The sequence below is a fragment of the Canis lupus genome, chromosome 18 (genome assembly GCF_048164855.1).
Source record: "Canis lupus baileyi chromosome 18, mCanLup2.hap1, whole genome shotgun sequence".
NCBI lineage: Eukaryota > Metazoa > Chordata > Mammalia > Carnivora > Canidae > Canis > Canis lupus.
Window position 1 is genome coordinate 11,675,656 of NC_132855.1, and position 26,211 is coordinate 11,701,866.

At 35.2% G+C, this 26,211-nt stretch overlaps 1 long non-coding RNA gene across 2 annotated transcripts in view; it reads right to left on the bottom strand.

Moving 5' to 3' along the window:
• Window positions 1–9,305: 9,305 nt before the first annotated feature.
• The window catches only part of LOC140608661 (uncharacterized), a 64,336-nt gene continuing 47,430 nt past the window's right edge, over window positions 9,306–26,211 (bottom strand). For both annotated transcript variants that reach the window (XR_012010632.1, XR_012010634.1), the window contains exon 3: window positions 9,306–9,381. This is a non-coding gene — a long non-coding RNA (uncharacterized lncRNA). The remainder of the gene's footprint in view (window positions 9,382–26,211) is intronic.

Consider the following 26,211-nt stretch of genomic DNA (forward strand, 5'->3'; position numbering starts at 1 on the left):
ACTCTGCCTTGGAATTTTTTTTTAATGTTTTTCAGTTAGAAATTTACATGGCTAACTGAATAAAACTGTCAATTGTGATGCACCTTATTTTCTTAACAACTAAATCATATTTATTGTAGGACAACACTAGTGAAAAGTTCTGTGATAAAACATTCTCAAAGATTCAATAATTTAATCACATATTTTGCTGGCTTATTTAATAAAACTGTGTATAATATTCATTTTTTTTCTTTCTCTTCATTATTCCTCCTTATTGGATCCTTCACAACACAATTCAGTCGACAAAGTCACATGATTTGCAGATTAAAGATGCAATTATTGTTCAGGGTTGACTTTACCACAGGGTATGTGGAAATGAATATCAAAATGCAGTTTTGAGTGAAATAGGAATATTTGCTGATCCACTGCAAGAAGTGAACATTTTAAGCCATGATTTTGAATCTTAGGTACCTTGAATGTAATTTAACATTTACTGGCATGGTCCCTGGCATGGTCACTCCTCAGATTAGATCAATAGTGCCAGGGAGAAAAATGAATTACAAGTGAAAACATCATTTTTTTAGCAAGTTCACAATATAAACTTGCCTATCCAGACAGTTAAATAGGGGTATTTGTCAATGTGTTGTTCTCTTTCATGTGCTTGCTGTTAACTACTAATTCTCACTCTCTCCCTCAATCTATTTTCCCATCTCTCTATCTTTCCATTCTCTCTCTTTCCCTCCTCTAATCCTTTGTTTTTCTGTTGCTCTATGTTCCTACTTCCTCCCTACCACACTTCTCTCACTGTTTCCTCCCACCACTTCTGGCTGGCTGGCTTTTTTTTTCTCTCTCTCTCTTTTTACCCTCCCCATCCCTACCCCTTTCTTTCTCTCTTCCTTCTCTTTACTTTCAGGTTCATTTTCACCCAGTGTAGAAATAAAAGTCTTGTCAAGCCTGTCTACTCCATGTTTTATCCATGTATGTCACCAACTACAACTGGAATATATGACTTTAAATCATTTAATACTTTCATCTGTTTAGCTTCTTGACAAAAATAGTAGTAAGGAGTCTTGGAAACATATCGCTGTGTATTTTTCTGTTCCCCACTCCAAGGCTCTGAGTTCCAGGCTGCAGTAGTTTTATAGAGTGTGTTATACAGTCCCAAACAGGACTATACTAAATTATTGTGGGATCACCTCCTTCCTGGGTTTTGCCATTCCTCACAGTTTCAAAAGAATCCATTCTTGCTCTAATTAAATAATTGTTGCTTAAACAGCAGCACCCATTTTCCAACTGAAGGCATTTTTTTTCTATAATGTATGTTAAGAATTGTGAAGGACCTAGTATTTTATCCTCCTTTCAAGCTAGTAAGTTAGCCTGCTACAGGATCATGAATGCTGGCAGAAAACTGAGACTCCTGGGCCAGAGATAAAGGCCACTTTACTTTTCACAGCAAGAACAGTAACCAAACTGTCAGTATTTCTCTGAGTTTCTGAGCCCCAATTCCCACACAACAATGCAAAGAGGGCCAGATGACACACACACAATAGATTATGTTCTAAGAGAGGAACTCTCAGATTAAGGATCCTCAGTCCTTTATCATTGGCATTAAGTATGTTTGAAAAGTTTGCACTTTTCTTTGGAAGAAGGTACTGTCTCCATCTTACTAGGTTATTCAGTATACAAATATCCTTGCAAATACAAATATCCAGACCAGTGATGGTGTATCTGCTCACAAGATGACAGAAACATGAAAGACCTGTAGAGAATTGACACCCAATATGTACTGAAGTCAAAGCTAGGAAAAAGAAATAAAAGCCTATAATTTTAAGCTGTTTTGTATATCAAGCAAGTCCTCTGAAGAAGTGATTTCTTTGGGAAAAATAATTAGATGTACATTCAAAATTCACAACATTCTAATCAAATTTCATATTTTTTTTTGAACCACATCTCAAGTCACTACAACTTAGCACGGTTTTTGAAAAATTTTCCAATTATTAAACTGTGGATGCCAAACAATGGTTAAAAATACAAGTTAGATATCTCAGATGTTTAGCTTTATAATATAGACTACCAAGTTGTTTTTTGTTTTTTTTTTTACTACAAAGGTTTCTAGAAAATAAAATATATAGTTACTGACAATTCTTCAGCATTTGTTTGGTATTATGATGAGTTAGTCCTGACTTACAGAAAATGTAACAAAGTGATCCATATTGCATACACCATGGTCACAGTCTACTAGAGAAGGCTGATGTCTAAAAAGATAATTTGTGATATCCTTGTAGATAAGTAGTCATTGTGGTACAAAGATATCAAGAAAAGTTGGATCACAGAATGCATTTTTGCGGAAAAAATTACTGATGTACATCTAAGAAATAAATAAATATTAATATTACCCAGATAAATTCAGTGACTCTTTGGTCATACCAGTCTACTTATAAACCCATCAAAGCATTCTTCATTTCTGTTAGTTTTCCTTTAAAATATTATTTCTAGCACTTCTTTGTGCTTCTTTTTTATATTGCACATCAATCTCTCAAATTGCCCATCTGAACTTACACGTTTCTACCTTTTCCAGCATAGCCCTAAATATATTAATCATAGTTATTTTAAATTCCCTGTCTGATAATTATAATATCTTTGCTATATCTGAGTCAGGTTCTGATGACTGTTTTGCCTCTTCAGACTGATGGGTTTTATTGCCTTTTGTTATGCCTTGTAATTTTACTAAAAGCCAGACATGAATATTGGGTAATAGGAATTGAGATTAATAGGTCTTTACCATGAGAAGTTATGTTAATCTGGCTAAGAGCTGAGTGGTCCTTAATGTCTGTTGTAGCTATAATCCCAGGGGCTTCAAATTCCTCTAAAGTCTGTTTGTTTTTCTCGTATCTGCTGACTTGGGATTCCCTAAAAACTTCTTCTTAAATAGACATTGGGCCTTACAACTCTCTTTGGAAAAATGTCTATCAATGTCTTCTATCCATTTAAACTGAATTATTTATTTTTTTGGTGTTTAGTTTCTAAAGTTCTTTATATATTTTGGATACTAACCCTTTCTTAGATACTTCATTTGCAAATATCTTCTCCCATTCTGTAGGTTGTCTTTGAAGTTTTATTGATTGTCTCCTTCACTATGCAGAAGCTTTTTATCTTGATGAAGCCCTAATAGTTTATTTTTGCTTCTGTTTCCCTTGCCTCAGGAGACTTATCTTGTAACAAATTGCTATGGTAGGATGTCAAAGAGGTTACTGTCTACGGTCTTATCTAGGATTCTGAAGGTTTCCTGCCTCACATTTAGGTCTTTAATCCATTATGAATTTATTTTTGTATGTGGTGTAAGAAAGTGGTCCAGGTTCATTCTTTTGCATGCTGATATCCAGTTTTCCCAACACTATTTATTGAAGAGACTCTTTTCCATTGGATAGTCTTTCATGCTTTGTTGAAGATTAACTGACCATATAGTTGTGGTTATAGATATGTAAATTTAACACTGTTTATATACTACTGTATTTGCTTCAATTATTTTTTCACATAAGTTTTTTTTAAAGTAAATTGCAGCTATTATGACATTTTACACCTAAATAATTCCTTCTATATTAGTAGTACTATCATCTTACTTGAAAAAAACTAATAATAACCCCAAAATAATATCTAATGACCAGCCCATGTACACATATTCCCAGGAGCTCCAACCAATACTGTCCATTAGTTTATAAACCAGTAATCAATTATGACTTATGCCTTGTGTTTGGTTGTTATAGCATTTGAATTCATTTTAATGTAGAATGGACCAACTTTTTTCTTGGCATCCACTACTGAAGATAGAAGGCAAGCTGTCCTATGAATGTTTTAACTTTGGATTTTCCTGTTTGTGGTCCTGTATTAAATTTATTTCTTGGTTGTCTACCTTTTCTATAAACTGGAAATTATACCTAAAATTAGTCTTTATTAGAACTATTTGGTAAGAATACTTCACAAATAACACATGGATCATATTATATTGTGTATCATACTGTGTGAGAAAGCATCTAAAGCCAATAGTCCTGCTATTGGTAATGCTATACTTGGTCAGTTTTACATTAGGAAGAGCCAGCACTCTCCATTGAAGTATTCTTTTCCTATGGCAACCAACAAGTAGTCTGTTCCTCCTCATCCCTTACCATCCTTTTCCCTTTACTCAAAGGGAAAACTGCTCAAGTTCCTACTTTCCCCAGCTCATCCCAAGTACAGTTGTTTAGTTCCTAGTCTATTACTTAGTTCTATTTTAGCTGAAGAAGAGGACATCTTATCTAATTCACATAAAGGTACAGGGCAGTGTAGGGCAATAGTAGCTCTAAGAATTACATATCCTGACTACCAATTTGGAAAAATCACCCTTTTGAGAGGTAGAAAATAAATTTGTGTGGGAGTAGGGAGAAAGTACAGATTCAAGTAAAATATATTTAGCCTAAATGAAAAATGACGGAAGCCATAAATATATGAGGAGCTATAAAAATTGGGCATGAGAGAGAGAACTTAAGAAATTTTTAGGTGGTAAATGGAGAGGAATCTCAGATTTCTGGAGGCAAAAATATTTATATTTGAAGTTAACATTAAATATCTTTCCATCTTTCTAGTGAAACAGAAATAAAATATTGCACAGAATAAAAGAAGAATTTCTGAGTGAATCATAAATAGTGTATTTGTGACATTAATTTTAGGTTTATTAATAGCTTTAAATTACAATGAAAAGTAACTGCAGTCACTTCAAGTGCAGAATAAGGCATAGTCATGTAGGTTTTCTTATTCATAGAAGAACCCCAAATAAAGAACCAGGCAAAACTGTAGAAGAGATAAGTTGCATCAGACACTTGCTAAAAATGGCAAGGAAGATGTTATTCAAGACTACTGCAATAGGGGAGAGAGCCCAAACTTAACTGTTCTGAAATAAAGGCAGAAGGATATTTCTAAAAGCTGGAGTAAGAAAATGGAAAAGTACTAGAAGACCCTGAGGAGGGCGTAAGGTTTGCTCAATGTCATTAGGCTGTCTGCCTTTCCTACTTGTCACTTGCAGAAGTTGGGCTCCACCCTCACACACAAGCCCTCTCTTTCTTAAGGATTACATTACAAATGGATGGCTCCTTAAGAAACACATTTTCTGGGTTATAGAAGATTTACATCTCAATAAGGGAGAGAAAGACTTACACCTGCAAGTTTTCTGAAGTAAAGTCTTAAAAAAAAAAAAAAAAAGGAGGTCAGAGGCTTTCAGTCAAAAAGAAACCTGTAAGAATAAGGCCACCTTAGTCAAAACTTACTCAAGAAATAGAGGCCAAAAGTAAAATAAGTTGTCTGGAATGAGACCTTCCAAACATAAATAATGTAATTTGCATTTCTGTGTTTAGATCTGCATTAGTAAAATACCATAAAGTAAATGAAAACACATTTTTTATAATGAGAAAGACAAATGGCATTCAGAAAGGAAGATGATCTCCTGATTTTCAATTTAAAAATTTTGCAGCTACTAATTCGCCTTGAAAGACTTTAAGCTTAAGCAAACTTCAGAAATATGCCAAGCCTGACACTGTGTTCAAACATGGAGACAACTGTTCCTTGTATCCATGAGGCAGAAATAGTCATTTGACATAATCTTTTGTAATTATTGGAGTGGATTTTCTCAGTACAATCATGTGCTTTCTGTCTCTGCTCTAGATGAGCATAGGTGATTTGTACGGTGAGATTGTGATAGGGAAACAAAACAACCAGCTAGACAAAGGTAGTTAGCCATGACAAGAAAACCTCTCCTAGTATCAAAATTAAAGTATGACATCAAGCTAATAGCTAACTTGAGGGTATTTGTATTTTGTAATGGCAGATAAAATTAATTTTTTAATGTTTTATTTTAATTTCCTAAGACAAGCTATTATATCCTAAATTGTGTCCTCTCAAAAAAAGATATGTTGCAGTTCTAACCCCCAGTACCTTAGAATGTGACCTTACTTGGGTTTTTGAAAAAGTAATCAAGTTAAAATGAGGCCATTAGGGTGGGCCCTAAATCAATTATGACTGATGTCCTTATGCAGAGGGATAAATTAAGAAAGAGATAGCAACGGGCATAGAGGAAAGACAATGTGGAGAGACACAATGAGGAGACAGCCATCAACAAGCCAAGCAGAGAGGCCTGGAATAGATCTTTTCCTTGTAATAAACGACACTCAAAAAGAATCAACTCTGCTAATATTTTCATTCCAGACTTCTAGCCTTTAGAAATGTTAGACACCAAGTCTGTTGTTTAAGCCACCAAATATATGGTTTAAACTAGTAATCAATCAATGATTGATTACTAGCAAACTAATACAAGAGTGTTAAGACTGAAAAAAATTGTATTTTTTTAAATTTAAAAATTTAGTATTTTCTCACTAAACTATAGGTTGAAAAAAGTTTTGCTTCTCACATTCCACTGAAATTTGTGCCATTTTTTTAATGTCTATTTATTTTAGTAGTTTTCAGTAAGTTGTTTATTCAAAACAGTTTTAATTTGGTTTCTAAAAATGAAACTATCATTATTCTTGGGATTTAGTGTAAATAAATATTTATTCCCAGGTTGAGTCAGAATTTTAAATTCTTTTTAATTGACTCGATAAGAACTTGGGTAATACACACACACACACACTCACCTCTCTAAAGCATTGGTAAACAATAAATATGCCCAAGTCCACACAAAATAATTAACTTTTCTATCATATGATACAAAAAGCCCAACACAATTCCTCTTTCAAATGTGAAAACTCTGATCCTGGAGATTCATGTTGCACATTTAAATGCTTATCATCTTTGAGAACCAAAGAAAGCTTAGGTATGTAGTGTTACTCAGTAACTTTACAAAGAATATATACACGTGTTTAATTTATATAGTGTATATGAATTTATGAACACCTTTATATTTAAAACTCAAGAAAAATTATGCTTAATATATAAAAGTTTAGAAAATTATTGAAAAATACAGCTTTACCTTTAAAATAGCTGTCAAATCAACTACTGCATTTTTCATAATGCAATCTAATTTTCACTTCCTATTCTGAATTTGAAAGATTCACAAATTATTCTAGCTTGTTACCAAAAGAGAAAAAATAAAAAACTCAACCCACTAGTACTAAATTATGATTCTAATCATTCCTTAAAAAAAGTCTAGAGGAATGTACTTTTAATAAAGAAAATGCCAGGTATACAAATTGTTTAATATTCAAAGTCCCAATGTTATATTTCCTTCATAAATGATACTGCTTTGGGGTTTATCTTACTTCCTAATGTTCTTGATAGATCCTAAGGATATCGCAGAAATCTAAATTTTGAAATCTTTAAATAGATGAAAGCCAATCATAAATAATGTATTTTTGCATTTAGATAAGAGATTCTGCTTGGCTATTTTAAAGTTAAAAAACAGAATCTATTCTGCTTAGGTGTTATTGCAACAAATCAAATACCAATCATCATTTTGCTTTTATTTTGCTATTTGTCATCAGGACACCTGACCATAAATGATACCTAATAATTTCTGTCAGTGACAGACTAATTGGTTTTCTCTATATCTCATTTTAGAATGTTTAAAGTGCCACACTGGGCTAGAAATCCTACTATCTGTTCTCGGACAGTGTTTCCAAAGCATATTTTATAGGAGAGTTCTGAGAAGCTGAGGCAGCTTGTATACACTTGTGACCACACACCCCCACCCTTCTTCCCAATTCCCTCTAGCGAATAACAAAACCACCAAGCCATACGTGATGTCAAAGCCTGCATCTCTATGAAGACAGAGGCTGGTTTGCCTTGACTTGGTTCCAGGGAACAGAGGAGGCCATGTGTCTTGCCTTGGAGCCTTTGCTTCTACTGTTCCTACCCCTCTAATATTCCTCCCTAGAAAGTCACTTGGCTTAACCTCTCAATTCCTTCAACTTTTTTCTCACATTATCTCCTCTTCGAGGAGAATAAACCTAACCACCCTATTTAATACAGCAAACTCTCCCTTCCTAGCATTTGAGGTTTCCCTTAACAGCTGTAATTTTTCATCTGATAGCATTTATCACTTTTAACATACTGTGTAGTTTTAAATTACAATATACCTAATGTTTTTATCACCCTTAAACCCTGATAGACATATACTTCATGCAAGAGGTAATCGTTATCTGTTCGTTTCCTAGTATATTCTGTGTGCTAGAAATACTGTCTGATATATAGGAGACATTCACTAAACATCTATGAATGACTGAATAAATGAGCAGCTACAAAGGAGAGTACCTGCTATTCCTTGCTGCCTAGATAAACAACCAACAACCCTAACCCCCTGTGAATTCTTTGAGAAGCTAAGAGTCTGCATTTACCTATATGCTATGGATGGAGAGAAGCTGCTCTTTTGAGCTGAAGAGCTCCTGGATTCTGCAGTAGAGACAATTGCTTTGCCAGACTTCTAGCCAACAAATTAAAAAGGTAACACATGGGACACCTGGGTGGCTCAGCAGTTGAGCATCTGCCTTTGGCTTGGGTGTGATCATGGAGTCCCAGGATTGAGTCCCCTACCGGGCTCCTTGCATGGAGCCTGCTTCTCCTGTCTCTGCCTCACTCTCTGCCTCTCTCTGGGTCTCTCATGAATAAGTAAATAAAATCTTAAAAAAAAAAAAAAAAAAAAACCTGTAACTCACTTAAGGGTACTCAGTTACCTAAAGGAGAAAAATCAAACTGAAAGTCAAGAATGAGGCACCTCCTACTGAGAAAAGGGCAGAAAAGAGTATTACACAGCAAAATAAACAAAATAAAATAAAGAGGCCACAAAAAATGCTGAAAAGCAAAATCATAAGCATAGACTCTACCCTACTCTTTCAAAAAATAATAAAGATTTCCCTCTCATTTTATGAATTCTGCATTACCTTTACATCAAAGCCAGCAAAAGACATTACATACATCAAAAGGAAACTACAGATAGATATCCCTCATGAACACAGATGTAAAATGTCAACCAAATATTGGCAAATTAAATTTAATAATATGTTAATAATATGCCCAATGACCATGTCAGATTTATCTCAGGAATATAGGTTAATACAACATTCAAGAGCAATGGATGCACTTCACTGTTTTCAGACTGGAAAATTAAAAAAAAAAAAAAGGCGGGGGGAGAAAAACTTAACCATCTCAATAATTGTAGAAAAAGTATTTACCAAAATCCAACATTCATTCTTGATTTTTAAAATTTCTCATCACTCTAGTAATAAAAGGGAATTTTCTGCACCCAATCAAGAACATCTATGAAAAAAACAATGCTAACATTATATTTAATGTTGAAACACTGAATGCTTATCTATACTTCAAGATCAAGGTGAGGATATCTGCTCTTACCACTTCTATTCATCTTAATAATAGAAGTCCAAACCACTGCAATAGGGAAAAAAATGGGACAAAATTTCATAAATATTGAAAATGAAGAAATAAAACAGACTTCATTCACAGATAACATGACCATACCCAAAGTAAATTATAAGGAATGTGCAAAAACCTACTAGAATTATTGAGTAAGTTTAGGAAGGTCAAATATTCAAGGTTGGTATGCAAAAATTAACTTATTACTATAAACTAACCATAAAATTGGGAGTTGAAAATAAAAAATACCATACTAGAGATAATCTTAAAAACATGTGAAAGGTAGATACATTGAAAATTATTTAAAAATTTGAGAAAATTACTAAAAGACCAAATAAGAGTATCACTTGAATGGGAAAATAAATTAAAATGGCAATTCTCCCTAATTTAATATACTGATTCCTTGCAATACTTTTCAATATCATAGCAAGGTTTTTTGCATAAATTAACCAACTGACTCTAAAATGTATATTGGGAAGACAAACTGGAATAGCAAAAATAATTTTGAAATAAAAATCTAGGACTTAGACTTCCCAATTTCAGAATTATTATAAAGCTATTATAACTTTAAAAATGTGGTTTTAACAAAAAAGAAACACATAGGATCATTGGAAGAGAATTGAGAATCCAGGAAAAAAAAAGAAAAACAAACTCTTCTATTCATGGTCGATTGATTTTTAACAAAGATGCCAAGGTAATTCAATGAATAAAGAATTGTCTATTCAACAAATGGTACTGAGACAATTATATAACCATAGACAAAAAGATAAATCCAGCCTCTTAACTCTCAACATATGGTAAGATTAACTCAAAATGGATCATAGACCTAAATGTAAAATCTAAAACTATTTTAAAAACAGGGCAAAAATGTGAATGATGCTTTACCAAGGAATATTTACAAATGTCAAATAGGCATATGAAATTATGTTCCACATCATTAGTCATCAGAAAAATGAAAATTAATACAATGAGTTGCCACTAAAAGTAATTTAGAATGGTTAAAATTAAAAAGAACTAAAATACCAAGTTTTGTCAAGAATATGCAGCAACTGCAACTCTCATACATTGCTGGCAGGAATGCAAATTACAGTCATGTTGGAAAGCAGTTTGGCAGTGTCTTATAAAGATAAACATGCATTTAACATACAACCCAGCTATTGCACTCATTGGAAAAATGAAACATCTGTCTACACAAAAAATTATACTTGAATGGTCACAGCAGATTTATTCATAATAGGATAAAACTGAAAACCATCCCAAGGCCTATGAATTGGTGAGTGGGTAAACAATGGTGAAACATCTATTCAACACCATCAATCAAAAAGGAATCAAAGCAATCAAAAGAACCTAGCTACTGATACGAACTACTGTTATACACACAATACATGAGTATTTACAAAGATAAATCTTTAAAGCATTATGCTAAGTGAGAAAAAGTCAGACTCACCAAAAGCATATATAGTATGATTCTAATTATATATTCTATATAAGACAAAACTGTAACCACAGAATAAGCTGATCAGGGGTTAACTGGTTCTACGGGGGTGGGGTGGGGGGGGATGAATTGTAACTAGTACATTTAATTTTAAATAGTGAAGCAAATGTTCTTAAACTTTCACAAATTATTGAATGAAATTGTGTCCAAATTATAACCTATAAAACTGATTTTGAAAAATTTGGAATATGCAATGGAAGTATCCCTCCCTGTCCAAACTCAAATTACAGAAACTCATTATTGGAATGTAGGGACCTGCATTTCACAAAGAGCTACTTTCTGAAAGAACATGGAGCAGAAGAGCACTGGCAGCCTGGAGAAGAGCAGCGTCCTGTGCCAAGCGGCCTTCCCGTTAGCACCCTCTCTGGAATGTACTTCCCTTGCAAAATTTCTTCCCCACAGCAGAGCATACGGGGCCTTCACCCAAACACTTTCAAAAATATCTGGCAGTCTGCTCTGTGCCCTGCTCCTACCACCAAAATATTCTCACAGATTTTTCAAAGAAAATTCATAGGATCCTTCACAAAGGAAGCGGTATTTTCCTTCCAAGAGCTCCATAAACTATATGCCTCCAACTAAAACTTTTTAAATTCAATGCTGAATTATTATTTTTATTTATATTTATCTATGCTATTTTCACTACTCCTTGTTATTAAACCTATTTCTGGGGATTATATTTTGTAGCCTCACAATGCTTTGATACAGTGGCATTGACCCAACAGCAGTACATAAGGATTCATTTTCAAATAAAGCATATTCCAGCATTTTCTGTGATTGTGTGTCTTTAGGAACTTCTTCCTATAATCCAAACTATTAGATATAACCATCTTTTCTTACAAAGTAATATTTCTTATTACCTTAAGTCTGAGAATTTAATAACATTTTTGATTGGTTTAGATTAAATTTGAATTCTATTATAGACTAAGAAGGAGAAAAGTATATGTGTGAGTGTGTATATGGATCCTTATTTACAAATTATATCACATACCTATTAGATTATCAATTATTTGATCATTCATTACAAGGTCTCCTGTTATTATGAAAATCATCATTATGAGTATGTTTTGGTGATTTTTTTTTTTCTTCCATCTTTCCCTCCTTTTTCTAGCTCCTTGTTTGCTAAAGAAATAGTTTAAAAACTCAAGAAACCTGGGACACCTGGGTGGCTCAGGGTATGAGCATCTGCCTTCAGATCAAGACATGATCCCTGGGTCCTGGGATCAAGTCCTGCATCAGGCTCCCCACAGGAGCCTCCTTCTCCCTCTGCCTTTGTCTTTGACTCTCTCTCTGTGTCTCTCAGGAATAAATAGATAAATAAAATCTTTAAAAAAAAACAAAAAAACTCAAAAACCTATCCTTTCAAAATCTTATTTCAAGGGCATCCATACTTGTAGAATTCATAAGCACTAAAACAATATACTTATAAACTAAAAAACAGCTACTTATTAAAATTTCTATGGTGATAGATGTTTTTTTCATTATCCCTATTTACTATTTGAAGGGGTAGGTACTCACAAAATATTAATCAGTGATTCAGTTCAACTTATTCATATATTCAGATAGTATAATTTATATATTGAAAATCAGTTAACATTAAAAATTTGTTGAAATGTTCTATATAATCAAATTGGTACTTTTAAAAATAATACATTTCTGACTGCAAGTATTAGTCATGGTTGAAAATTAAACATGAATGTCATCCAGAAATTAGTAATGAATAGATGCCTCTTTATGGCTCATACAGAACTTATTCTAATACATATTTGGGTTTTTTTCTAATATATATTTGTGCTGTCTTCAAGCATCTCCAAGCTTCTAATAACCTGCAGATACATTTAAGTTTGCATTAAATAAGGAGGGATAGTTGATGTTACAGAAAAATATACTTCTTAGAAAGTATAAAGCAGTTTTAGTCCACTCTCAATGAAAGGAAAAACATCATTCAAGTACAAATGCCAAACTGTGAACTAACAACATTCAAGCTTGTTCACATAAGTCATCCTTCACTTCAGAGAATGAAGTGAGTTGTTTACAGTCATGCATTTATAATAGTGACCCAGAGAATATATTTAATCTCACTGCTCAGAGTTTTACAAGTTCAAATTGGACATCTCTCATTTATTTGTCTCTATTGTAGCACCATTTTTGTGTAGACTGTTCAGTTTCTTTCAAGAAGAAATTCTGCATTTGATCCTTATTTATGAAAGCAGCAAAATTTTTAGTTAATAAAAATATAAACCTTGAGTTAAATTCTATCTAAAACACTGGCCTGGATTTTCATAGGAAATCATAGACAACAACAAGCACTGCAAAATATCAAGTAAACCATTGATAATTATCAGTTCATCATAGGTTTGTGTCCTCTATTTCACTGAGAAATACATGGATAGAAGGGGTATTTTTACAATAAATATTCCCAGAGTAAAAGAGAATGAGCAGAAATCATGCACTCAAAAGCATTTCTGTTGAATAATTTGCTATTATGACTAGCACCATCAACCTATTTAATTAATAATGTTCAAAGAGTGTTAAGTATATTCTTTTTAAAAAAACTATTTTTAACCTACCTATTAATACTCATTTTGAAATTGACCCTTCACAATTTTCCTGATCTCAAGGGAACCTCAGCTCCTCTTATCTACACTCACTAGTGCAGAGCAATTAACATATATCCCAGAAGCTTAGATTCTGTTTGACTGTGATTATTTTAAAAGTGTCAGGGGACTGAAACCATACTCTTAGAAGACAGGCCATGACATGATGAAACAGTGTTTCTAAAACCATGGGCTTCTCACAGTTCAACTGGTTTAAACTGCGAGGCAGTTCTCCAAATATCTTCACCCTCCTTAATGCCTAGCAAGGATTTAGTTATCTATTCTGTACTGTATTGCTTTGACCTAGAGATTCGGCAAAGCACATAAGAAAGATGCTTGGAAAGTGAAGGGGATAAACTGGAATAAATCCTTAGCCTAAGGAATTAGAGGGTTTTAACATAGAGATAATATAGTTCAAACACCACTTTTACAGATAAACAGAATTCTTAGTTATCTATTCTATCATCTCTATATCTAATCTACTATCTAGTTATCTATTGCTATGCAAAAAATGATTCCAAAATTTAGTAGTTTCAAGAATCATTTTGTATGCCACAGTTCTGTGGGTCAGGAAATCAGGCAGGAAAAATTCTCATAATTTCTTCTATTATTCAAGGCAAAGATTGGATCTCTCAGTGGCATTAGGCTGGTGACTGAGCTGGTCTGAGGAATCTAACATGGGTACAAGCATATGCTTGGTAACTTGACAAGGAGGTTGGAAGGCTGAAGACAGCAGTACTTTTCTTCTCTATGTAATATGAGGGACACTCTTTGGATTCTCCCCAGCAGGGTAGTGAGACACATTATATGGAGGTTGAGGACTTCTAGAGACTAAGGGAAGAGCTGCCAGTTCTTTTTAAGACTCAACTCAGGGGCATCTGGGTTCCTCAGTGGTTGAGCACCTGCCTTGGGCTAAGGTCATGATACCAGGGTCCTGAGATACAGTCCCATGTTGGGATCCTCACAGGAAACCTGCTTCTCCCTATACCTATGTCTCTGCCTCTCTGTATCTCTCATGAATAATAAATAAAATATTTAAAATAAAATAGACTATGCTCAGAATTAAAATAATATGATTTATTAGTTTATGAGCCAAAGTATTCATATAGAGGCCTAGATTTAAATGGTGGGGAAATATACTTCACTGTTCATTGGAATTACTGGCATAGAATTTTTGCCATTTTTAACGTGCCATAGTTCCCAGTTTGGCAAAAATTATTCTCATTTTTCCTATATTCAAAACACACTCAGCTCTTCTCAAGATTCCCCAAAGTCTTACCCCATTTCAATACTGACTTGATGTTCAATATTACATCATCTAAAATATGTGCAGATGTAGATAGAAGTCCTCATGTAAGATTTCTTTTAATCCAAAGATCTATGAATTAAAGAAAAAGGTATATGCCTCCTTCCATATATATGCATAACACAATGATATAGAAGGCACGGCAAAGGATTAATAAACATTCCTTTTCAAAAAGGAGGAATAGGAGACCTAAGTCAGTAGTCTATAGAAATCCTCAGATCCATCTGGTCAATGTCCCTAGACCACTGGTTAGAGCCAAGTCCTCCCCGGGGCTAATTCTCTGCATGTCTTGGCTTTGATATCTGTGGTACGTATTCTGTCTTTTGAACCATCTTATCTCAGCCTTGATTTTTGCTTCTGACATTGCTATAGAAAACCCTAAGAGTCTTAAAGATATGGTGTGCAGAAAAGAGGGTTGAATTCTTACCAAGTTGTTATAGTCCTACATCTATCCTTATTATCATAGTCCTACATCTATCCCTATTTTCATGTTTACTGCTCTGGATTTGTCTCTGACCTGAAAGAACTACTCAATTTGATCATTTTTTGCTGTCTGGAAAAACTGTTCTGAATACTTTATTTCATCAAAATTCAACTGGAAGAGTCAACATGTTCTTCCTTAATACATCTGTGAGAGGACATTGGAACACAGGTGGCCTTATGCAAATTATGCCTGGAAATCTAACTCACAACCCTAAGACCAAAAGTCACACACTCTACCAACTGAGCCATCCAGGCAACCTGAAATATGCTTAATTATTAAGCCATCAGGTATAGTTCCAATCTTCCATTTACTATAGGTGACATTGTTGCTAAACTTTCTACCACTAAATAACAAAGACCATTTCTAATCCAGTCATCAATACACTTCCCTCACTATCCATCTACTTTTAAGTTTTCATTATTGGTCTCCTTGAGTTCCTCCAATGTCTGTCTACTTCTGTCCAAAGCCAATGCCATAAGTTTTAGGTTTTTGTTACAGCAGCACCCCACTTCCAGGTAACAAATCCAATGCCAGTTATCTATTGCTGCGTTGTGAGCTGTTGGATATTTGGTGGCTTCAAACAAAAACGATATTTTTTACATCTCATGATTTTGTGGGTCAGCAAAACCCAGTCTGAGCAAGAGAGGCACTGTCAAAAACACTTCTGTTGAATAAATTGCTAGTGTGACTAGCAATCCTATCCTATTTAAACAAAAATGATCAAACAATGTAAAATGCATTCTCTGAGAAAAGAGCTATTTGTATGAAACAATTGGCGCTGCGAGGCCCATCCACTGGGCTACCTAGTGGTAGTTAGTTGAGCAGAGATACAGGGTTCAACTGGGCTTCCATGACATGCCTGCACCTTCTGAGTAGGGTGAATGTCCAAAAATTTGTGACAATTTTTTTTTGAGATTTCTTTTGTTTTTATTCTTCATTTTATTCTCTCTCTCTAAACTTGCATGGAGTATGCATCAAGTCCTCATTGTATAAAAACAAAACACATGGGCTTTGTTAAATGTAATGTCATATAAAATTAGATTGAAATACTTAAAAAATCAACCCATTTTTCATTTTATATACCAGATACAAGAATTTTTTTAAAGATTTTATTTATTTATTCATGAGAGACAGAGAGAGAGAGGAAGAAACATAGGCAGAGGGAGAAGCAGGCTCCATGCATGGAGCCCGATGTGGGGCTCGATTCAGCGACTCCAGGATCATGACCTGGGCCAAAGGCAAGCATCAAACTACCCAGCTACCCAGGTGTCCCCAGACACAAAAATTTTAATTTAATATTTTACCACTTACCTCAATGTAAGTGCTTTATAGGGTTGGTATTACGTTTGTGTTACACAAACAACCATGAAATGATTATGACCTATTAGAAGCAGTAGGCCTCAAAATTTGCCAGAATTTGTGATATTTTTTATTTTACATTTGTTTTTAAGTTTGATTTGCCAACATATAGTATAGCACCCAGTGCTCATCCCATCAAGTACCCTCCTCAGTGTCCATCACCCAGTTACCTCATCCTCCCAACCCCTGCCCCTTCTGCAACCCTTTGTTTCCCACAGTTAAGAGTCTCTCATGGTTTGTCTTTTCTAATTTTTCTCACTCAGTTCCCCTCCTTTCTCCTATAATCCCCTTCATTATTTCTTATATTCGGCATATGAGTGAAACCATTTGATGATTGTCCTTCTCCGGTTGACTTACTTCACTCAGCAAAATACCCTCCAATTCCATCTACATCAAAGCAAATGGTGGGTATTCGCCCTTTCTGATGGCTGAGTAATATTCCATTGTGTATATACCACATCTTCTTTATCCACTCATCTGTTGAAGGAACCAAGGCTCCTTCCACAGTCTGACTATTGTGGACATTGCTGCTATGAACATTGGGGTGCAGGTGTCCTGCCGTTTCACTACCTCTATATCTTTGTGGCTGTCTAATTATCCCAACACCATTTATTGAAGAGACTGTCCTTCTTCAGTGGATAGTCTTTCCTGCTTTGTCAAATATAAGTTGCCCATAGAGTTGAGGGCCCATTTCTGGGTTCTGTATTCTGTTCCATTGATATATGTGTCTGTTTTTGTGCCAGTATGAGACTGTCTTGATGACCACAGCTTTGTAATATAGCTTGAAATCTGGCACTGTGATGCCCTCGGCATTGGTTTTCTTTATCAATATTCCTCTGGCTATTCAGGGTCTTTTCTGATTCCATATAAATCTTAAGATTATTTGTTCCAACTCTCTGAAGAAAGTCCAAGGTATTTTGATAGGGATTGCATTAAACGTGTAAATTGCCCTGGGTAGCAAAGACATTTTCACAGTATTTAGTCTTCCAATCCATGAGCATGAATGTTTTTCCAAATCTCTTTGTTCTTCCTCAATTTCTTTCAGAAGTGTTGTGTAGTTTTTAGGGTATAGATCCTTTACCTCTTTGGTTAGGTTTATTCCTAGGTATCTTATGCTTTTGGGTGCAATTGTAAATGGGATTGATTCCTTAATTTGAATTTTTGATATTTTTTTAAAAAGATTTTATCTATTTATTCATGAGAGACACAGAGAGAAATAGAGACAGAGACACAGGCAGAAGGAGAAGCAGGCTGCCTGCAGGGAGCCCGACATGGGACTTGATCCCAGGTGTCTAGGATCATGTCCTGGACCAAAGGCAGCACTAAACCACTGGGCCACCGGGGCTGCCCAAATTTGTGATAATTTTTAACAACTGACCCAAAACCGATATATGGAATTGGTAGAGTAGCTCAGATTTAGAATCAGGTCTCCTGGATATTATTTTATTTATTTTGTTTTATTTTAATTATTTACCAAAACAGTCTTTAATTATTGGAGTTCAGTTTGCCAACATACAGCATAATACCCAGTGCTCATCCTGTCAAGTGCCCCCCTCAGTGCCTGACACCCAGTGACCCTATCCCCCTGCCCACTTCCCCTTCGTTTCCCAGAGTTAGGAGTCTCTCATGTTCTGTCTCCCTCACTGATATTTCCCACTAATTTTCTCTCCTTTCCTCTTTATTCCCTTTCACTATATTTTATATTCCCCAAATGAATGAGACCATATAATGTCTGTCCTTCTCCGATTGACTTACTTCCTTCAGTATAATACCCTCCAGTTCCATCCACATTGAAGCAAATGGTGTGTATTCATCGTATCTAACGGCTGAGGAATATTCCATTCTATACATAAACCACATCTTCTTTATCCATTCATCTTTCCATGGACACCGAGGCTCCTTCCACAGTTTGGCTATCGTGGCCATTGCTGCTATAAACATTGGGGTGCAGGTGTCCCATCGTTTCACTGCATCTGTATCTTTAGGGTAAATCCCCAGCAGTGCAATTGCTGGATCATAAGGTAGCTCTATTTTTAACTCTTTGAGGAACCTCCACACAGTTTTCCAGAGTGACTGTAAGCCTTCACATCCCACCAACAGTGCAAGAGGGTTCCCCCTTCTCCACATCCTCTCCAACATTTGTTGTTTCCTGTCTTGTTAGTTTTCACCATTCTCACTGGTATGACGTGGTATCTCATTGTGGTTTTGTGGTTTTGATTTCTATTTCCCTGATGGCAAGGGATGCAGAGCATTTTCTCATGTGTTTGTTGGCCATGTCTATGTCTTGAAGAAATTTCTGTTCAAGACTTCTTCCCATTTCATGATTGGATTGTGTGTTTCTTTGCTGTTGAGTTTAATAAATTCTTTATAGATCTTGGATACTAGCCCTTTATCTGATACGTCATTTGCAAATATCTTCTCCCATTCTGTAGGTTGTCTTTTAGTTTCCTTGATTGTTTCTTTGCTGTGCAGAAGCTTTTTATCTTAAGTCCCAATAATTCATTTTTGCTTTTGTTTCCCTTGCCTTCATAGATGTACCTTGCTAGAAGTTGCTGTGGCCAAGTTGAAAAAGAGTGTTGCCTGTGTTCTCCTCCAGGATTTTGATGGATTCCTTTCTCATATTTAGATTTTCAACCATTTTGAGTGTATCTTTGTGTCTGGTGTAAGAGAATGGTCTAGTTTCATTCTTCTGCACGTGGCTGTCCAATTTTCCCAGCACTATTTATTGAAGAGACTGTCCTTTTTCTAGTGGATACTCTTTACTGTTTTACCAAATATTAGTTGACCATTGAGTTGAGGGCCAATTTCTGGGTTCTATATTCTGTTCCATTGATGTATGTGTCTGTTTTTGTGCCAGTACCACACTGTCCTGATGATCACAGCCTTGTAGTACAACCTGAAATCTGGCATTGTGATGACCCCGGCTCTGTTTTTTTCTTTTTCAATATTCCTCTGGCTATTCGGGGTCTTTTCTGATTCCACACAAATCTTAAAAAGATTTCTTCCAACTCTCTGAAGAAAGTCCATGGTATTTTGATAGGGATTGCATTAAATGTGTAAATTGTCATGGGTAACATTGACATTTTCACAATAGTATTTATTCCAATCCATGAGCATGGAATATTTTTCCATCTTTTTGTGTCTTCCTCAATTTCTTTCAGAAGTATTCTGTAGTTTGTATGGTATAGATCCTTTACCTCTTTGGTTAGGTTTATTCCAAGGTATCTTATGTTTTTGGGTGCAATTGTAAATGGGATTGAGTCCTTAATTTCCTTTTCTTCAGTCTCATTGTTACTGTAGGAAATGCCATGGATTTCTGGGCATTGATTTTGTATCCTGCCACACTGCCAAATTGCTGTATGAGTTCTAGCAATCTTGGGGTGCAGTCTTTGGGTTTTCTATGTACAGTATCATGTCACATGCAAAGAGGGAGAGTTTGATTTCTTCTTTGCCAACTTGAATGCCTTTTATTTCTTTTTGTTGCCTGATTGCTGAGGCTAGGACTTCTAGTACTATGTTGAATACCAGTGAGGGGAAAGGATCCCAGTGTTTCCCCATTGAGAATGATATTTGCTGTGGGCTTTTTGTAGATGGCTTTTAAGATGCTGAGGAATGTCCCTCTGTCCCTACACTCTGAAGAGTTTTGATCAGGAATGGATGCTATATTTTGTCAAATGCTTTCTCTGCATCTATTGAGAGGATCATTTGGTGCCTGTTTTTCCTCTTATTGATATGATCAATCACACTGATTGCTTTATGAGTGTTGAACCAGCCTTGCATCCCAGGGATAAATCCCACTTGGTCATGGTGAATAATCTTCTTAATGTCCTGTTGGATCCTATTGGCTAGTATCTTGTTGAGAATTTTTAAATCTGTCTTCATTAGGGATATTGGTCTATAATTCTCATTTTTTTGTGGGGTCTTTGTCTGGTTTTTGAATTAAGATGATGCTGGCCTCATAAAACGAGTTTAGAAGTATTCCATCTCTTTCTATATTTCAGAACAGCTTTAGTAGATGAGGTACTGTTTCTTCTTTAAACATTTGATAGAATTCCCCTGGGAAGCCATCTGGCCCTGGACTTTTCTGCCTTGGGAGGTTTTTGAAGACTGCTTCAATTTCCTGCTTGGTTATCGGCGTGTTCAGGCTTTCTCTTTCTTCCTGTTCCAGTTTTGGTAGTTTGTGGTTTTCCAGAAATGCATCCATTTCTAGACTAGAAATGCATCATTTTTCTAGACTCTAATTTATTAGCATATAACTGCTCGAAATATGTTTTTAAAATCATTTCTATTTCCTTGGTATTGGTGGTGATCTCTCCTTTTTTGAGATTTTATTCGAGTCTTTTTTAATAAGAGTGGCTAATGGTTTATCTATTTTATTAATTCTTTCAAAGAACCAACTCCTGGATTTGTTGATCAGTTCTACAGTTCTTCTGGTCTCTATTTCATTGAGTTTTGCTCAAATCTTCATTAACTCTCTTCTTCTGCTGGGTGTAGGTTTCATTTGCTGTTCTATCTCCAGGTCCCTTAGGTGTGAGATTAGCTTGTGTATTTGAATTCTCTTCCAATTTTTTGAGGGAAGCTTGTATTGTGATGTATTTCCCTCTCGGGACTGCTTTTACTGTATCCCAAAGATTTTGAACAGTTGTATCTTCATTCTCATTGGTTTCCATGAATCTTTTAAATTCTTCTCTAATTTCCTGGTTGACCCTTTCATCTTTTAGCAGGATGCTCTTTAACCCCCACGTGTTTGAGTTTCTTCCAAATTTCTTCTTGTGATTGAGTTCAAGTTTCAAAGCATTAAGGTCTGAAAATATGCAGGGGACAATCCCAATCTTTTGGTATAGGTTAAGATCTGATTTGTGCCCCAGTATGTGGTCTATTCTGGAGAAAGTTCCAGGTGCACTTGAGAAGAATGTGTATTCAGTGGCATTTGGATGTAAAGTTCTATAAATATCTGTGAAGTCCATCTTGTCCACTGTATCATTTAAAGCTCTTTTTCTTTGGATATGTTGTGCTTAGAAGGTCTGTCATTTGCAGAAAGTGCCATGCTAAAGTCCCTCAGTATAAATGTATTAATATCTATGTATATCTTTATTTTGGTTATTAATTGATTGATATACTTGGCAGCTCCCATATTAGGGGGATAAATATTCATCTTTGTCCTCTTGCTGGGTAGATCCTTTAAGTATGATATAGTGTTCCTCTTCATCTCTTACTATAGTCTTTGGGATTAACTTTATCTGATATGAGGATTGCTACCCCTGCTTTCTTTTGAGGACCATTTTTTTTAAAAATATTTATTTATTTATTTATGATAGAGAGAACGAGAGAGAGAGAGAGAGAGAGAGAGAGAGGCAGAGACACAGGAGGAGGGAGAAGCAGGCTCCACGCTGGGATCCTGACGTGGGACTCAATCCCGCGACTCCAGGATCTGCCCCGGGCCAAAGGCAGGTGCTAAACTGCTGAGCTGCCCAGGGATCCCCTTGAGGACCATTTGAATGGTAAATTGTTCTTCAACCTTTTATTTTCAGGCTGTAGGTGTCCTTAGGTCTAAAATGAGTCTCTTGGGCAGCCCCGGTGCCAAGCAGTTTAGTGCGGCCTTCAGACCGTGGTGTGATCCTGGAGACCCGGGATCTAGTCCCACGTCAGTTCCCTGCATGGAGCCTGCTTCTCCCTCTGCCTGTGTTTCTGTGTGTTTGTGTGTGTGTGTGTGTGTGTGTGTGTCTGTCTGTCTGTCATGAATAAATAAAATCTTTAAAAAATAATAATAAATAAAATAAAATAAAATAAAATAAAATAAATAAAATAAAATAAAATAAAATAAAATAAAATAAAATAAAATAAAATAAAATAAAATAAAAAAAAGTCTCTTGTAGACAGCAAATAGATGGGTTTTGCTTTTTTATCCGGTTTGAAACTCTGCGTCTTTTGATGGGATCATTAAGCCCATTCACATTCACAGCTACTATTGAAAGATATGAATTTATTTCATCATAATACCTATTCAATCCCTGTTTTGTGGATTATTTCTTTGGGCGTCCTCTTTCTTTTACAGAGTTCCCCTTAACATTTCTTGCAGAGCTGGTTTGGTGATCACATATTCTTTCAGTTTCTGCCTATCTTGGAACTTCTTTATCTTTCCTTCTATTCTGAATGAGAGCCTTGCTGGATAAAGTACTCTTGACTACATGTTCTTCTCATTTAGGACCCTGAATATATTTTGCCAGCCCTTTCTGGCCTGCCAGCTCTCTGTGGAGAAGTCTGCTGTTAATCTAATCTTTCTCCCCATATAAGTTAGGGATCTCTTGTCTCTTGCTGCTTTAAGGATTTTCTCCTTATCTCTGGAATTTGCAAGTTTCACTATTAGATGTCCAGGTGTTGAACGGTTTTTATTGGTTTTGGGGGGGTGGGGATCTAACTCTTGGATCTGAATGCCTGTTTCCCTCCCCCAAGTTAAGGACGTTTCCAGCTATGATTTGTTCAAATACAGTTTCTGGTCCTCTGTCCCTCTCAGTGCCCTCTGGAACCCCAGTTATACATAGATTTTTCCTTCTAAGGCTGTCATTTATTTCCCTTAACCTTTCCTCATGATCTTTTGTTTTTTTTTTCCTCAGCTTCCTTCCTTGCCATCAACTTGTCTTCTATGTCACTCACTCTTTCTTCTACCTCATTAACCCTAGTCATTAGGACCTCCAGTTTGGATTGCATCTCATTTAGTTGATTTTAAATTTCGGCCTGATTAGATCTAAATTCTGCAGTCATGAAGTCTCTTGAATCCCATATGCTTTTTTCCAGAGCCACCAGTAGCTTTATAATTGTGCTTCTGAATTGGCTTTCTGACATAGAAATTTAGTCCAAATTCTTTGACTCTGTGGCAGAGAGTACTGTTCCTGATTCTTTCTTTTGTGGTGAGTTTTTCTTTCTAATAATTTTGCTCAGTGCAGTGTCTAAAAACTTGTTGTGTTGGAAAATGGAAGAAAAATAAAAGAGAAAAAAATAGGCAGGGTATCCTCTGGTTCTATATACTGTAAATCCCTAGACTTCCCCTGGAACTTTCCAGCACTGCTAGCTCAAGAGCTTACTCTTCCCCTGTCCTTCTAGCTGGTCTTCTGGGGGAGGGCCTGCATGCAGATTCTCAGGTGTGTGCACCTACCTGGGCGAGCTGCCCCCCTACTGCCAGGTGCTTAGCTCAGTGGGAGCTGTTTACCCCATGAGGCCTCTGTTCCCTGGCAGCCCCACTCCATCCCAGGCACAGGGTGACACCAGGAGAACAACCCCACTGGTGGTGGCCAGCTCTCTATCCCTGGAGTCAGCTCCCACAGTAACTACCACAGCTCCCAGTCTGCACTGGCTTGGATGCTCCGGCAGCAGGGGCCACTGATCTGCATGGCTTGGGGGCACCCAGTGGCAGGAGCGTCTTCATTGTCTGACGCCCTCCCGGCCTCTGCCTGTCCTGGGGGGAGCGCAGGAAAAGTTTCTTACACCATACACAAAAATAAACTCAAAATGGATCTAAGATCTAAATGTGAGACTCAAAACCATAAAACCCCTAGAAGAAATCAGAAGCAGTAATTTCTTTAACATCAGCCAAAGAAACATTTTTGTAGATATGTCTCCTCAGACAAGGGAAATAAGAGCAAAATTAAAATACCGGGACCACATGAAAATAAAAAGGTTTTGCACAGTAAAGGAAATCATTAAGAAAACAAAGGCAACCAACTGAACAAGAGAAGATATTTGCAAATGATACATCCAGTGAAGTGTTAACATTCACTTGGCATTTTTGCCATGCAATACCCTTTTGTCTACATTTAAAAAGTTTATGTTAATATATTTCATTTAAATGAAATATATAAATATAATAAATACCATGTGCTCAGCAGGCACTTAGAAATAAAATACTACTTATTTATTTAGTAGTCTGTGTTCCTCTTTTTTGATCTCATTCTCCTTTTCATCTTGAGCAAACACTAGAGTAAATTGACCCTATCTATATATGTGTATGTGTGTATCCATATCCACATCTATGTATCTATATGTAATACCTTTTTCTTCTGTGCATTGCTATTCTGTATCTTTTATCCAGTTTTATATGCAAATCTTGGTTGAAGAGTTTTTTTTTTTTTTTAATTTATGTATTCTAATTACCATTGCTAAGCATTTGTGTATCTTGGAATTAACTTCTCCTGGACCAGGGACCATTGGATTACCATTTCACCTATTTTACTGTTGTCTTGTAGAACACAGATGTTTCCAATTTTAACAAAAATTCCGTTTTTCCTAATTAGATTTTTTTATCTAATTGCAGATTAGAATTGGTCCCTGTATAATTGGTTTCTGGGCATAGCAGGAGATTAGCACATATTTTATTTGTTCATATGGATAACCTGTTCCACCATCATTATATATGTAGAGTTAATTCTTTCCCTCACTTATCTGTAGTGCCTCATATATTGTAAAGCAAGGTTTAAAATGTATTTTCTCTATTCTGTTCCATTATTCCATTTATCTATCTCTTACACAAATACCACTACTTTATTCTTGAGATCTGGATGGCAAATATTCTCAGCTTACTCTTCTTAAATCTTCTCTTAATGACCCTTGACATTTCAATAACCTTGTAAGTAAGATAAACAATCTCTCAATATTGTAAAAACTATGAAAAGATCTTGATTGCATTAAATTAATGTAATTGAATTAACCTATACATACAGTTAAGACTTTTCAGCCATGGATATGGATACCTTTATATTTATATTCTTTAACACTTTTCAGTAAAATTTCTTAGTACTTTACAGTTTTTATTGTTTTTATAATGTTACCTTACTTGTTGCTGTGTATAGTAATACAATGGATTTATGATCTTATATACGTCGCTCTTGCTGAACCCACCTACTAATACCAAACATTTCTCTCTTAAGTTTTCTAGGTATACAAACACTTACTGATGTGTACTGAGGATACTGATGATTGTTTCTTTGAAATAATACAACTTTAATTATTTTTAATTATTTAATTATTTGATTATTTTATTTATTTATTATTATTTATTATTTATTATCTTATTTATATTTTTATTATTATTTTATTATTTTATTATTTTAATTATTATTTTTATTTTTATTTTTATTGTATTCCAGCACTGCTTGGGGCCTCAAGTACAATGCTGAATAACAATGGTCAGAGCAGGTATGCTCATCATTTTCCTGATTTAATTGAAAACACTTCTACCTGTCACCATTAAGTGTGAAATTTGCTGAAATTTTAGGAAGTATTTCTCTAGCTAACTCCAAATTTACTATGAGGTTTTATTTTTTTCTAAATCATGAATGAATATTAAATTATATAAAAATATTTCCAAATGATATGATGAATATGTTGTTACATATTTTATTACAAAATACAGACAAAATATTATTTATAGTAACTATTTTCAAATATTAATACTTCTTGAAATACCAGAATATGCCTCACTCAATCATGTTTTCTTTTAATACACTACTATATTTGGTTTGCTAGTATAATTTAAAGTTATTTGTACATTTACTCATAAGTGAAATTAGTATAGTACCTACTTCAGTTGGCTAGCAAAAGATTAAATGAATTA